This window comes from Gossypium arboreum, chromosome 10 (assembly GCF_025698485.1).
Source record: "Gossypium arboreum isolate Shixiya-1 chromosome 10, ASM2569848v2, whole genome shotgun sequence".
Lineage (NCBI taxonomy): Eukaryota > Viridiplantae > Streptophyta > Magnoliopsida > Malvales > Malvaceae > Gossypium > Gossypium arboreum.
The window spans coordinates 66963354-66979961 of NC_069079.1; the positions used below are offsets into that span (position 1 = coordinate 66963354).

The 16608-nt window shown below is 36.7% G+C and overlaps 1 non-coding gene across 1 annotated transcript; it reads left to right on the top strand.

Moving 5' to 3' along the window:
• Positions 1 to 11997: 11997 nt before the first annotated feature.
• Positions 11998 to 12104, top strand: LOC128283314 (small nucleolar RNA R71). Its single transcript, XR_008273656.1, has one exon. It is a non-coding gene; the product is annotated as a small nucleolar RNA R71 (small nucleolar RNA).
• Positions 12105 to 16608: the final 4504 nt, after the last annotated feature.

The window sequence follows — 16608 nt, forward strand, 5'->3', positions numbered from 1 at the left end:
TTACAACCCAAAACCAAATAATAATATTAATTAAGATAAAACTTATAAAGAAATAAATCGACTACTTATTGCAATTAAAAGAAACAGAAACAGTAGTGTGGCCATCTCCGAGTCCCTCGCAGCTCCAAACCATCTAAGCTTAAGGATTACCTGCACAGTTAGAAACAGGGTGAGTTTACGAAAACTAAGTGAGTAACCCCCAACAACAAATAAACAGTGAATAACACAGTGTCAGTACAATCTGGGCCAAAGCCCTATTCAGTAACAGTAAAGTTTGGGCCTTAGCCCTTAAACAGTAGTAATATGGGCCTAAGCCCTAATTCAGTCTCGACATATATTGGGCCGAAGCCTTTTCATAAATCATATCACTGGGCCGAAGCCTTTTCATAAATCATATCACTAGGCCGAAGCCTTTACTGTAAACGGTATGGCCCATAGTCCCATTTCAATAACACATGAAATATCAATGAATGTATGCAAGCCCATTTCAATATCACATGAAATACCAATGAATGTATGCAAGCCCATTTGGGGAGACTACTCAACCCACCATCTGCTACTCTCCACCCATACCAACCAACACACCATGTGGGGAATAACTCAACCCACCCAACCAAACTCTCCACTGGTAGCATAGCTGTTTTATCATATAATTGGAGGCCTAGCCTCTTGTAATAACTGGGGCAAAGCCCTTTTTGATAAACTAGGGCAATGCCCTTTTCGGTAAACTGGGGCATAGCCCTTTTAGCACTTCCTCCATTTATAAAACCCAACCCATGCAACATGTCATGTATACAGAATGTCATGCCCATATTTGAATCAAACAATCACAGCCAAGTCATTCATATCACCAACATATATTCACAATCAAATCCATCAACCACACAGTCCAAGTCAGTCATTTGCCCACAAGGGCAAAACAGTCATTTTTCATATTATAAGGGTAATTTCGTAATTTTACCAAATATCAGGGTTTTCCATGTTCATTAACAATTACCAATATTTTCGAGTGTTTAAACAATGATCTTTAACCCACTTTATCAAATTCGAGCTTTTGGGCCCAAAACCCCTAATGGGCCCTACGAATACTGATTTAGCCCACTAAGCCTGCTTAATCCAAATTTTACAATAGTACTAACTGTGTTAACATGCAACTTTTCCAGATTCCATTTTCTATCTGTTTTACCCAAATGGGCCCGAAAGCCCATCAGGCCTGATTCCAACCCATTGAGGCCCAACTTACCATCGTGCACAAAATTGCACTCTTACTTGCTCCATTGATCCAAACACCGATCATATTGTATCTATCACATCTTTAAGAAAAGGAAAAATCACAAGTTCCCGAAATGCCAGAATTTTAGCATTTCGGCTTTTCGGCGAATATTAATCTAAGCTACTGCGAGGGTTATTACACACCTGTTATGGGTTGAAGTTGAAACGTTTCCAAAATCAATCACCTACGATAACCACCACCTATCACTCAAACTTAACTAATCCAATATCAATATATGTAAATCCTAACACATTAGTCATATGGAACATAAGGGCATATTCGTCGTTTTACCATACAGGTCACTTTACCCTACAAGGGGTTTACAGTCTTTTTACCTATTAAGGGTATTTTAGTCATTTCATCCTACAAGGGTGTTTTGGTAAATCCACAAACCAAGGGTATTTTAGTAATTTTGTAAACCAATGGTATTTCTATAATTTTTAGAAAGTCAAGGGTATTTCTGTAATTTTGTAAATCAGGGGTATTTTGTTAATTTTACAAATTGAGGGTATTTTGGTAATTTCACAAACCAATGATATTTCAGTAATTTTACAAACTAGGGGTATTTTGGTAATTTTACAAACTAGGGGTATTTTGGTAATTCTATCCTACAGGGGTATTTTAGTACTTTCACAATTGAGGGTAAAATGGTAATTTTGTAAACTAAGGGTAAAATGGAAATTTTGTAAATCGAGGGTAAAATGGTAATTCTGTAAATCGAGGGTAAAGTGGTAACTCTATAAATCGAGGGTAAGACGGTGATTTTGTAAATCGAGGGTGAAACGGTAATTCTGTAAATTGAGGGTACTTTGGTAATTTTACAAATTGAGGACATTTTAGTAATTTGGTAAACTAAAGTATTCTAAACAGGAATAACAATACGAATGGGCCTAAAGCCTATTCTCGGCCCAAATAGGCCCACACGCTCGTGTGGCCCTTTTAGCCCAAATCTAGCCACAAATATGAGATTCACCTAGCCTAGTCCAATATTTACTACACAATCACACAAACTTATCCAATTGGGCCCGTAGGCCTATTGGGCCCACATAGCTTCTTTCGGCTCATCGCGGCCCAAAGTAGCCATCCTACAGCTAGAGTAGTGAGAAATACACACCTGATAAGAGACTGGAGTTAATCCACGCTCTGAGCAATCTTAGCAGACGCCCAACCCAAACGAACACGCCATACAGCGAAAGGGATCAGCCAAGAAAGGTATATTTACTCTCCTCATGGTTCTCTCTATTTAAAGCCAGCTTTGCAACCACTCTTATGTTAGCTTCCCGATGTGGGATCCCTCCAACATCAGAGTTTAAATTCAACACCAACCCTTGCCGCCCCCTGTTAGTAAAATAAATGCTCCTTGCTTGCCATGGGATTCGAACCTATGCCTCCCCTCAGTTGCTCCACACGCTACTTGCCACAAAGCCACAAGGCTTTTTATGTCATATTTTATCCCCAATTAATTATAAGGTCTAGAGGCCAAAGTCCAGGTTCCCTTAAAAAAAACCAAAATAAATTGCAAGAGCCAAGGCTCAAACCCAGGTTCCCTACAACCTTAATAACGTCACAACCACTAGACTACAAGCTTCCTTGTGTCATTTATTTAACACAATAATTTAAAAGCCCTCATCCAAGCATCCAGGTTTTTTTTTCACTTAAGACCAAAATTTTTGCTAAAGCCCAAGTTTGAACCCAAGATTTCTCCAACACTTCTCAAAGCCATTAACCACTAAAGCAAACATTTAATTGTGTCATTTCATTGCACAATTAAATACCTATATACAACCTCCTTACGGACCCGCACTCAAGGCCCAATACTTCTAGGCCCAAATTTGGGGTGTTACAATTCTACCCCCTTAAAGAAATTTCGTCCTCGAAATTTTCCACTCTTAGACTACACCACCACACTTCCGCTGCGCACTCTGATACTAATAATACTAACATACACCCAAAACATTTATCCATCAGAGCAGATAGATTTCACATGAAAACAATTTCTACATTTCCAGAACACACACCAAATAAATGCTAAATCTAAATTCAAGCGTTACTGTTTACTCTAACTAGAGAGTTCCAGTATAGTGCTACTATCTATAGTGGTTTCTCAATATAGCATTTCAATCTATAATAGTAAACAGAGTTAGAGAACTTACAGATTTGGTGCCGGAGACTCGGTAAGCCACACTTCCAATAACATCTTTCCAGAAACAAGTCAAGTTTTGTTGATAAATTTCAAAACAAAATTTTAGAAAAACCCCAATTTCAAAAAAAAAGAAAAAAATAACAATACTTTTCTGTTACCCTTACCTCAGCTGAGTTTTGTAACCTAGGCTCTGATACCACTAAATGTAACACCCCAAACTAGGCCCAAATGTTATGGCTGGATCCGACGTGTCACATTGAAGTTTTAAAGAAAACCCATGCCTCTTTCAACGTCCTTCTTAGTGTTTTAAAAGATAGTCTTTACTAAGTTAATAAAGTGAATGGAAGCTGTGCACCAGGTAGGTATCCGAAATAGAGGAGGTGAGCCATGAAGGCTGCTTAAGTACAAAGCTCTTCGATTGGATCCAATCCTAGACATGCCCACAACCATTGCCACACATTAGTGCGAGGTTAGGTTTTGAGAAAAATGAGTTAGAATTCATTTAAGTAGATTTTTTGATAAACCGATTAATTGTATCGTTGCGCTATTTTGAAAACAATTATCATTTTGGAAACATGCCCTAAGTCTAACTTATATTGTTATCAAAAAAATATAGGGTATAAAATAAAATAATCCTAGAAAAGTAATTAAAATGGCCTTATTACAACCCAAAACCAAATAATAATATTAATTAAGATAAAACTTATAAAGAAATAAATCGGCTACTTATTGCAATTAAAAGAAACAGAAACAATAGTGTGGCCATCTCTGAGTCCCTCGTAGCTCCAAACCATTTAAGCTTAAGGATTACCTGCACATTTAGAAACCGGGTGAGTTTACGAAAACTCAGTGTGTAACCCCCAACAACAAACAAACAGTGAAAAACACAGTGTCAGTACAATCTAGGCCAAAGCCCTATTCAGTAACAGTAAAGTTTGGGCCTTAGCCCTTAAACAGTAGTAATATGGGCCTAAGCCCTAATTCAGTCCCGACATATATTGGGTCGAAGCCTTTTCATAAATCATATCACTGGACTGAAGCCTTTTCATAAATCATATCACTGGGCCGAAGCCTTTTCATAAATCATATCACTAGACCGAAGCCTTTATTATAAACGGTATGGCCCATAGTCCCATTTCAATAACACATGAAATATCAATGAATGTATACAAGCCCATTTCAATATCACATGAAATACCAATGAATGTATGCAGGCCCATTTGGGGAGACTACTCAACCTACCATCTGCTACTCTCCACCCATACCAACCAACACACCATGTGGGGAATAACTCAACCCACCCAACCAAACTCTCCACTGGCAGCATAGCTGTTTTATCATATAATTGGAGGCCTAACCTCTTTTAATAACTGGGGCAAAGCCCTTTTTGATAAACCGGGCAAAGCCCTTTCCTAGAACCGGGCATAGCCTTTTTAGCACTTCCTCCATTTATAAAACCCAACCCATGCAACATGTCATGTATGCAGAATGTCATGCCCCTATTTGAATCAAACAATCACAGCCAAGTCATTCATATCACCAACATATATTCACAATCAAATCCATCAACCACACAAATTAAGTCGGTCATTTGCCCACAAGGGCAAAACAGTCATTTTTCATATTATAAGGGTAATTTCGTAATTTTACCAAATATCAGGGTTTTCCATGTTCATTAACAATTATCAATATTTTCGAGTGTTTAAACAATGATCTTTAACCCACTTTATCAAATTCGAGCTTTTGGGCCCAAAACCCCTAATGGGCCCTACGAATGCTGATTTAGCCCACTAAGCCTGCTTAATCCAAATTCTACAACAGTACTAACCGTGTTAACATGCAACTTTTTCGGATTCCATTTTCTATCAGTTTTACCCAAATGGGCCCGAAAGCCCATTGGTCCCGATTCTAGCCCATTGAGGCCTAACTTACCATCGTGCACAAAATTGCGCTCTTACCTGCTCCATTGATCCAAACACCGATCATATTGTATCTATCGCATCTTTAAGAAAAGGCAAAATCACAAGTTCCTGAAATGTCGAAATTTTAGCATTTCGGCTTTTCGGCGAATATTAATCTAAGTATTGCGAGGGTTATTACACACCTGTTATGGGTTGAAGTTGAAACGTTTCCAAAATCAATCTGTAATATCCTGATTTTGGGCCTAGTCAGAATAGTGGTTTCGTGACCACAAAATCCGAGATATAAATAATTATTTTATGATTATTTTAAGGTCTATGATATGATTGCATGATTGTGTGAAAATTTCGCGAAGAAATTTTATGCATAAAGTGCTTAATTTGAAATTTGGGACTAAATTGAATAAATTGCAAAACTTGTGTTCTAGAAGTATTTTGCATAAAATTGAATTAGATTATTAATTAGAGGTCCTTAAAGAGTAATTTTACCAATTTCTAAGTCTATGGACAAAATTGGACATGGATGGAATTTTGGAAAGTTTAGTAGTAAGGGCATTTTGGTCATTTAGGGTAAAATGAATTAAAATACAAAATTAAAGCCAATTTTGCTCATCTTCAACCCCATGGCCGAATATAGCAAGGAGAAACCATGGCTAGGGTTTTCAAGCTTCCAAGCTCGATTGTAAGTCCGTTCTAGCCTCGCTTTTAATGATTTTTACGCTTTTGGAGTCCCTAGAGCTCGATTTAGCTTATGCTAGCAATAATTTAACCTAGGGTTTATATTTGGAAAAATACCCATAGGTGAAATTTGTGTATTTTGGTGTTTTATGATAGAATATGAGGTTTTAAATTATGTTAGACAACTTGTGCTACTCGGTTTTAAGTGAAAACGAGCAAAAGGGCTTAATCCAAAAATACCTAATAGTCATAAGTACATGTTAGAGTGAGAATTTGATGTTGCCATAGAAGGAAAAATGATCAGCATGTCATAAAACATAAGAAAATAGGCTGAATTTTAATTTACGAGCTTTGGGGAAAAAGTATAAATATGCAAAAGTTTAGGGGCAAATTGTAATTTTCCCAAAATATGATTTTGGGTCAATTTGAATAATGTGAGTCCTAATTAGACTATATTTTAAATGATAGAGCAAGGAAAACTGAAATTGGCTAAAATGGGGAAAATACCAAGTTGTGGACGAAATGGTAAAATAGCCATTTTCGCATACGAGGTAAGTTCATATGTAAAGGTTGGTAACATAGTTATTATTTTAAATGTTTTAATGTTTTTTTTAAATGATATGATAATTATTATGAAATATTATACTTGTGATAATTGTTTGATAATATGTCAAATTATGTGATATACTTGGAAAATGTGAAATACTACCGAGTATCGGTATCGGCATTCCGTAGAAGATGGTTGAGACACATGATTGGGAAAAGGTCCCGTTGAACCTCGTGAATGGATTAGGATACAAGTGACATGTCACTGGGATATTTGGGCATCCGAACTCGTTGAGTTGAGTCCGAGTTCACTTATGGATGCGAGCGTCCGAACTCGTTGAGTTGAGTCCGAGTTCGAGAGATGTAACTAGGCATCCGAACTCGTTGAGTTGAGTCCGAGTTCACTTATGGGCGGGTTACATGGTAGCTTGGCTACATATGTGGCACTTATGTGCAAGTTATCCATGTATCCAATTATATTCGATGTGTTCAACGGGTAAAGTTTTACTCAAATGGAGGAATACTCAAGATGAAAGGGACGATTGGTAAGTGTTGTGAAATGGATAATTTGAACAGGTATGTACTTAACCCTCGGGTTGAAAACTCGATATAACAACAATATGGTAAGATGATAAATGAAAAGGTGATATGAATGTCTTGGTGATGATTATGCAAATGATGTTTTATGTTTGCTTATATGGTTATGTTACTTGCTATTTGCATGTGAGCTTACTAAGCATTTATGCTTACTCCTCCTTTTCATTCCTTGTAGTGTTGACAAGCCAGCTCGAAATCGGAAACGGTCGGAGGCACGCTCACACTATCCGTATACCATCTTGGCATAATGGCTTGTATATTTTGAGTATGGCATGTATAGCATTATAATCATTTTATATATATGGTCTTATGATATGGTTATTGAGTGGTATGGAAATAGAATGCTTATAATGATTAGCCATTGGAATGGCTAATCATGATCATATTTGGTATTATGTATGTCAAATTGCTAGCTAATCCATGGAAACCATGAAATAGGTAAAATTTACCATAAAATAGATTCAGACAGCAGCAGTGACGTGAGTTTGAAAAATCACTAAAAATAGTAGAAATGGAATTAAATAATGAATAAGTTATGGAATCGAAGCTTGATGAGTCTATTTTCATATGAAATAAGCGAAACAGGTATATGAGCTATATTTTATGAGATGTTTAAATTTTTGTGAAACAGGGCCAGAGCGATTTCTGGATCCCTGTTCTGACTTTGGAAATTCACCATAAATTTTACAAAGATAATTAGAAGTCATGCTTTATATGTACAGATTCCTTATTGAGTCTAGTTTTATTAGAGACAAACGGCATAGTCATTGAAGCTCTGTACAGGAGATATCTGATTCGTAATACACAGAGGTCAGAGTAGTTGAACCCTGAAACAGGGGAAACTTTAACTAATAAACTGTACTAATTGGCCCAACCAAAAATTCTAGAAAAAAATTAGTAGATATATATATGAGTCTCGTTTCAGGAAAAATTTACGGAATTGGATTTCGAGTTTTGTAACTCGAGATATGATTTTTAAAGCGACTGTGATGCAGTTAGCCAGCTTGTCTGGAAATTTTAAAATGAATTGTATGAGCTGTTTAATTAATGAATTAAGTCCGTTAACACCTCGTGTTCGACTCTGGCAACGGTATCGGGTATGGGGTGTTACACAATCACCTACGATAACCACCACCTATCACTCAAACTTAACTAATCCAATATCAATATATGTAAATCCTAAGCACATCAGTCATACGGAACATAAGGGCATATTCGTCATTTTACCATACAGGGGTATTACGGTCACTTTACCCTACAAGGGGTTTACGGTCTTTTTACCTATTAGGGGTATTTTAGTCATTTCATCCTACAAGGGTGTTTTAGTAAATCTACAAACTAAGGGTATTTCAGTAATTTTGTAAACTAATGGTATTTCTATAATTTTTAGAAAGTCAAGGGTATTTCTGTAATTTTGTAAATTAGGGGTATTTTGGTAATTTTACAAATTGAGGGTATTTCGGTAATTTCACAAACCAGTGGTATTTCGGTAATTTTAAAAATTAGGGGTATTTTGGTAATTTTACAAACTAGGGGTATTTTGGTAATTCTATCCTACAGAGGTATTTTTGTAATTTCACAATTGAGGGTAAAATGGTAATTTTGTAAACTGAGGTTAAAATGGTAATTTTGTAAATCGAGGGTAAAACGATAATTTTGTAAATCAAGGGTAAAATGGTAATTCCATAAATCGAGGGTAAAACGGTAATTTTGTAAATCGAGGGTGAAACGGTAATTCTGTAAACCGAGGGTGATTTGGTAATTTTCCAAATTGAGGACATTTTTAGTAATTTGGTAAACTAAAGTATTCTAAATAGGGATAACAATACGAATGGGCCTAAAGCCTATTCTAGGCCAAAATGGGCCCACACGCTCGTGTGTCCCTTTTAGCCCAAATCTAGCCACAAATATGAGATTCACCTAGCCTAGTCCAATATTTACTACACAATCAAACAAACTTATCCAATTGGGCCCGTAGGCCTATTGGGCCCACATAGCCCCTTTCGGCCCATCGCAGCCCGAAGTAGCCATCTTACAGCTAGAGTAGTGAGAAATACACACCTGATAGGAGACTGGAGTTAATCTACGCTTTGAGCACTCTTAGACGACGCCCAACCCAAACGAGCACGCCATAGAGCGAAAGGGATCAGCCAAGAAAGGTACGTTTACTCTCCTCATGGTTTTCTCTATTTAAAGCCAGCTTCGCAACCACTCTTATGTTAGCTTCCCGATGTGGGATCCCTCCAACATCAAAGTTTAAATTCAACACCAACTCTTGTCGCCCCCTGTTAGCAAAATAAATGCTCCTTGCTTGCCATGGGATTCGAACCCATGCCTCCGCTCAGTTGCTCCACACGCTACTTGCCACAAAGCTACAAGGCTTTTTATGTCATATTTTATCCCCAATTAATTATAAGGTCTAGAGGCCAAAGTCCAGGTTCCCTTAAAAAAAACCAAAATAAATTGCAAGAGCCAAGGCTCGAACCCAGGCTCCCATACAACCTTAATAACACCACAACCACTAGACTACAAGCTTCCTTGTGTCATTTATTTAACACAATAATTTAAAAGCCCTCATCCAAGCATCCAGGTTTTTTTTTTCACTTAATACCAAAATTTTTACTAAAGCCCAAGTTTGAACCCAAGATTTCCCCAACACTTCTCAAAGCCATTAACCACTAAAGCAAACATTTAATTGTGTCATTTCATTGCACAATTAAATACCTATATACAACCTCCTTACGGACCCGCACTCAAGGCCCAATACTTCTAGGCCCAAATTCGGGGTGTTACAAACCATGTCAGTGAAAATAGACATCATACATCTTTGAAATGTAGCATGTGCATTACATAAACCAAATGACATGCGTCTAAAGGCAAATGTACCGTACGGGCAGGTGAATATGGTCTTGTGTTGATCTTCCAGTGCTACCATAATCTGGTTGTAACCTGAGTATCCATCGAGAAAACAGTAGTAATCTCTTTCCTCTAAATCCAAAGATTTGAAATAGGATTGTGGATTAAATCCCTTTTGATTAGCTTCTAGCAAAGCTAAGTTTCCATCCTCCTCTTCATCACTTGGAGGGTCTGATGTCAAAATTCTTTCCAGAGGATCCTCAACAGAGTTGAGTTTCTTCTCCACTCTTAAATCCTCTAAGTTGGATACTGCAGAATAATCATCTATTGTGTCAGGAAATCGCATTGACTTGAAAACGTTAAATGTTACCTGATCGTCCTGAATGCGCATAGTAAGTTTGCTCTTCTGCACATCAATATGTGTCCTTCCGGTTGCTAAGAACGGTCTCCCTAGGATAATTGGTACTTCTTTGTCTGCTTCGAAATCTAAAATTACAAAATCAGCAGAAAAGATAAACTTATCTACACGTACCAATACGTCCTCGATTTTTCCTTCTGGATGTGCTAAAGATTGATCTGCTAGCTGAAGTGTAACCGTAGTAGGTCGAACTTCACCTATCTCCAACTTCTTAAATATCGACATAGGCATTAAGTTTATACTTGCGCCCAAGTCACATAGTGCCTTACCACAATAAGCTGCTCCAATGTTGCATGGAATGGTAAAACACCCAGGATCCTTCAACTTAGGGGGTAATCTGTCTTGAAGATATGCACTGCATTCCTTCGTCAAAGCTATCGTCTCAAATTCTCTAAGTCTTCTCTTCTTGGACAGGATATCTTTCATGAATTTTACGTAATTTGGCATTTGTTCAAGTGCTTCAACCAACGGGATGTTGATATGAAGTTGCTTGAGTACGTCAAGGAACTTCTTGAATTGGACCTCTTATTTTTTCTTCTAGAGTCATTGAGGGTAAGGTGGTGGAGGTTTATATACTGGAGTTGGTACTGGTTGATTTGTTTTTGGTGGCAATTCTGCTGTTAACGGAATGGTTGGCTGATCAGAATTGGCTAGTTATGAGGTTACCTTTTCAGTTATTGCAGGTTCTGGTTCTAGTGGAACAGGAACTTCAACACTCACTTGAACTTTTTCCAAATATTGAGCTTCAGCATGCTCCTTTTCAGTTTCAATGATGTTGGGCTCTACCGTTTTTCCGCTCCTCAATGTTAGTGCTTTACAATGCTCCTTCCCTGGATTTCTCAGATTTTTCGTATCACTAGGTAAAGCACCTTGCGAACGGTTCCTAAGTTCAGTAGCAAGCTGGCCCACTTGATTCTCCAAATTCCTTAGAGTGGCGTCATTCTTCCCTATGTATGCTTTCAATAAATTCTCTAAGCTATTGGATGATTTAGCCTGAACTAGTTTTTGAACTTGCTGTGAAAAACTAGGCGGCTGGGTTGGTCTAGGTTGGGTGTAGTTGTTACTGCCTCCAGCCCCTTGGTTACTCCAGGAAAGATTGGGGTGATTTCGCCACAATGGGTTGTAAAAGTTGGATTGCAGCCCTTGCCTTCCTCGGTTATGGTTCTGATTACCTATGTAGTACATGGATTCTGGGTTTGACGGACATTCTTCAAACACATGTCCTTCCCCACAATAGACACAGGTTATATTCTCATATTGGTTAGGTGGTTGAGCTGCAAAATTGTTAGACCCATTAGTGGTAAGATTATTTAACATTGAAGATATCGAAGATACTTGGGATGCAAGTGAAGTGAGAGCATCCACTTCATGGATTCCAGCAACTTGTCTTCCTGACATTGCTCAATTGGTTGCCCACTGATAATTGTTACTGGCAATCCTCTCGATGATTTCATAAGCCTCATTGTAAGACTTAGATAAGATAGCACCGTTAGTAGAAGCATCTACTACCATCCTTGTGTGAGCATTGAGACCATTGTAAAATGTCTCAAGTTGGATGTAATGCGGAATTCCGTGATGAGGGCACTTTCGTAATAACTCTTTAAAACTTTCCCATGCCTCATACAAGGACTCATCATCCATTTGTTGGAAAGCAGTAATCTCATTTCTCAGCTTAGCAATCTTGCTAGATGGGAAATACTTCACAAGAAATCTCTCTGCTAACTCTTGCCATGTAGAAATCGAGTTTGGTGGCAGTGAGTTTAACTAGGCTCGAGCTCTATCCGTCAGTGAGTACAGGAATAGTTTTAGTCGTAATGAATCTTCGGGTACTCCAGCTAACTTGAAAGAGTCACTCACCTCCATAAACGGTCTTAAATGAAGATAAGGATCTTCAGTAGGCATTCCACTGAACTGGCCCACTGTCTAAAGCATCTGGAACATGACTGGCTTCAACTCGAATTGTTGTGCCTCGATCTCAGGTCTTCTAATACCTAGATTAAGATCATTAAAAACTGGCACGGCATATTGTCGTAAAGCTCTATCCCTATCATCAGCAATAAGGATAGGATTTTTCTAACACCCCCACACCCGAAACCATCGCCGGAGTCGAGCTTGAGGGGTTACTGAACATAATTTATCAAATTAAGAACTTCAAATCATTTGTTTCTACATTCACAACTTTCTAGCTACCCGCGTCACAGTTACAAGAAAAATCATATCTCTAGTTACAAAACTCGAAATCAAGATCCGTAAATTTTATATAAATATAGACTCATATATATATTTACTAATTTTTTTCTAGAATTTTTGGTTGGGCAAATTAGTACAGTTTATTAGTTAAAGTCTCCCCTGTTTCAGGGTTTGACTGCTCTGACCTCTGTGAATTACAAATTAGATATCTCTCTATAAAGAATTTGAATGACTATGGGTTTGTTTATCTTAAAACTAGACTCAATAAGAAATCTGTAAATATAAATAAAAACTTATAATTATTTTTTTACAATTTATTATGAATTTTTAAAGTCAGAAAAGAGGATCCAGAAATCACTCTGGCCCTGTTTCACAAGGTTTCAAATATCTCATAAAGTATAATTTATATGCATGTTTTCTTTAATCAATATGAAAATAGACTCATTAAGATTCAATTTCATAACTTGCTTATCATTTAATTCCATTTATACTATTTTTAGTGATTTTTCAAATTCATGTCATTGCTGCAGCAATATTCTGTTTTAAGGCAAATTTCATCTTTTCATGAGTTGTTATGAACTAGATAACCTATTAAACTTCCATGATATCAAACATGATCTAAATTTAACCATCACCATGACTTATCAATATCAAACATTTTCTCAACCAATCATGGCCATATCATAAAATTATTTACACAAAATAAGTATATTGCTATACATGCCATACTTAAGTTTTACAAGCCATTTACCCGATGAAAGTCCTTTGGATAGTGTGATCGAACCTTCGACCGTCCCGATTCCCTAGCTGGCTTGTTCAAAACTACAGTAAATAAAGAGGAGGGAGTAAGCATAAATGCTTAGTAAGTTCATATGTAAATAACAAGTAACATAACAATACAAATATACCAAACAACTTTAGCAAGGTATCACCAAAACATATATCACATTTTTAAACATCATTCATCATCTTACCACCTTATCGTTGTTGTATCTATTTTCAACCCGAGGGTTAAGAACATACCTGTCCAAAGTGTCCATTTCACAACACTTACCAAAACGTCGCTTGCATCTTAAGTGTTCTTCCATTTCACTAGAAATTTCACCCGTTGAAAACATCGGAATACAACTCGGATACACGGATAATTTGCACATAAGTGCCTCATATGTAATCAAGAAATCATGTAACCCGCCCCTAAGTGAACTCGGACTCAACTCAATGAGCTGGGGCGTTCGCATCCATAAGTGAACTCGGACTCAACTCAACGAGTTCGGATGCCTAGTTACATTTCACGAACTCGGACTCAACTTAACAGTTCAGACATTCACATCCATAAGTGAACTTGGACTCAACTCAACGAGTTCGGATGCTCAACCATCCTAGTGACATGTCACTTGTATCCTGATCTATTCCTAAGGTTCAAACAGGCTTTTTCCCTCGATCTCACATTTGCCGTCTTCCATGGAATATCAGAACCGATACTCGGTAGTAATTCATATTTATCAAGTAGTAAACATAATTTGCATATTACTCAATATTAACCACAAAGCATAATATTTCACGATTAAAAATCAGCATATCATATAATTAACATTAATAACTTAAAAATAACATTTGTGCTACATTATTTACACATGAACTTACATTGGTACCAAAATATAAAGATTTTGCAATTTAGTCCACAATCTTTTCTTTTCCTCGATCGCGACTTGAATCTCGTTTCTCTTGATCTATAATGCCAAATTAATCTTATTTAATACATACATTCATCAAAACAGATTTAATACGAACTTTGGAAAAATTACACTTTTGCCCCTAAACTTTTGCATAATTATACTTTTGCCCTAGGCTCGGAATTAAACTTTATTCCTTATTCTTATGTTTTATAACATGCTGATCATTTTTCCTTCTATGGCAACATCAAATTCTTACTCTAACATATACTTGTGACTATTAGGTATTTTTGCCGATTAAGCCCTTTTACTCGTTTTCACTCAAAACCGAGTAGCACAAGTTGTCTAACATAATTTAAAACCCCATATTCTATCATAAAACATCAAAATACACAAATGTCATCTATGGGTATTTTTCCAAATATAAACCCTAGCTTGAATTATTGCTAACATAAGCTTAATCGAGCTACCGGGATTCCAAAAACGTAAAGAACATTAAAAACGGGGCTTGGAATCACTTACTATGGAGCTTGGAAGATTGAAACAAACCCTAACTATGAAGAACCCTTGAAATTTCGGCCTAATGAAGAAGATGGACAAAAATTGGCTTTTAATTTTGTTTTTAATTCATTTTAATAACTAAATGACCAAAATGCCCTTACTACTAAACTTTCCAAAAATTCCATCCATGTCCAATTTTTGTCCATAGACTTAGAAATTGGTCAAATTACTATTTAAGACCTCCTAATTAATATTTCAATGCAATTTCATACTAAAAACTTCTAGAATGCAAATTTTGCAACTTATTCTATTTAGTCCCTACTTTCAATTTAAACACTTTAGGCATAGAATTTCATCACGAAATTTTCACACAATCATGCAATCATATCATATTCATCAAAATAATTATAAAATAATTATTTCTATCTCGAATTTGTGGTCACGAAACCACTATTCCGATTAAGCCCTAAGTCAGGATATTACAACTCTCCCCCCCCCTTTTAAGGATTTTCGTCCTCGAAAATCTTACCGGTAAATAGGTGTGGGCATTGGTTTTTCATAGTTTCTTCAGGTTCCCATGTAGTCTCTTCTACCCCATGCTTTTGCCACAACACTTTCACAAGTGCAACACTTTTATTTCTTAGTTGTTTGACTTCTCGAGCAAAAATCTTAATCGGTTCTTCTTCATAAGTCATATCCAGTCGTAGTTCAACTTCTTTCGGTGAAATTATATGTGAAGGATCCGAACGATACCGACGTAACATAGATTCGTGAAACACATCATGAATCTTTTCTAATTCAAGTGGTAGCGCTAGCCGATATGCTACCGGTCCAACTTTTTCAATTATTTCATACGGTCCAATAAAACGTGGACTTAACTTGCCCTTTCGTCCAAATCTAAGAACTTTCTTCCATGGAGACACTTTCAAAAATACCTTATCACCAACTTGAAACTCCATTTCTTTTCGTTTCAAATCCGCATAAGATTTTTGTCTATCCAAGCGACTTTCAAACAATCTCAATCACTTTCACCTTTTCTTCAGTTTCTTTTATTAAATCAACTCCATAAATCTGATTTTCCTTGAGTTCAGTCCAATACAATGGCATCCGACATTTAAACCCTAGGTTGAGTTATTACTAACATAAGCTTAATCGAGCTATCGGGATTCTAAAAACGTAAAGAACATTAAAAATGGGGCTTGGAATCACTTACTATGGAGCTTGGAAGCTTGAAACAAACCCTAACTATGGAGAACCCTTGAAATTTCGGCTTAATGAAGAAGATGGACAAAAATTGGCTTTTAATTTTGTTTTTAATTCATTTTAATAACTAAATGACCAAAATGCCCTTACTACTAAACTTTCCAAAAATTCCATCCATGTCCAATTTTTGTCCATAGACTTAGAAATTGGTCAAATTGCTATTTAAGACCTCCTAATTAATATTTCAATGCAATTTCATACTAAAAACTTCTAGAATGCAAATTTTGCAACTTATTCGATTTAGTCCCTACTTTCAATTTAAACACTTTAGGCATAGAATTTCATCACGAAATTTTCACACAATCATGCAATCATATCATATTCATCAAAATAATTATAAAATAATTATTTCTATCTCGGATTTGTGGTCACAAAACCACTATTTCGATTAAGCCCTAATTCAGGATATTACAATTTTGAGCAAAGTTTGCTCCATTTCCTTGATTGATATTCTCGAAATTCATCTCTTCGGTCCTTCTCTGGTTTGCTTGTCTTCTTCGTTGGTGAAAGGTTCATTCTATTTCAGGGTCCACTGGGAGTAAGTCGATAAT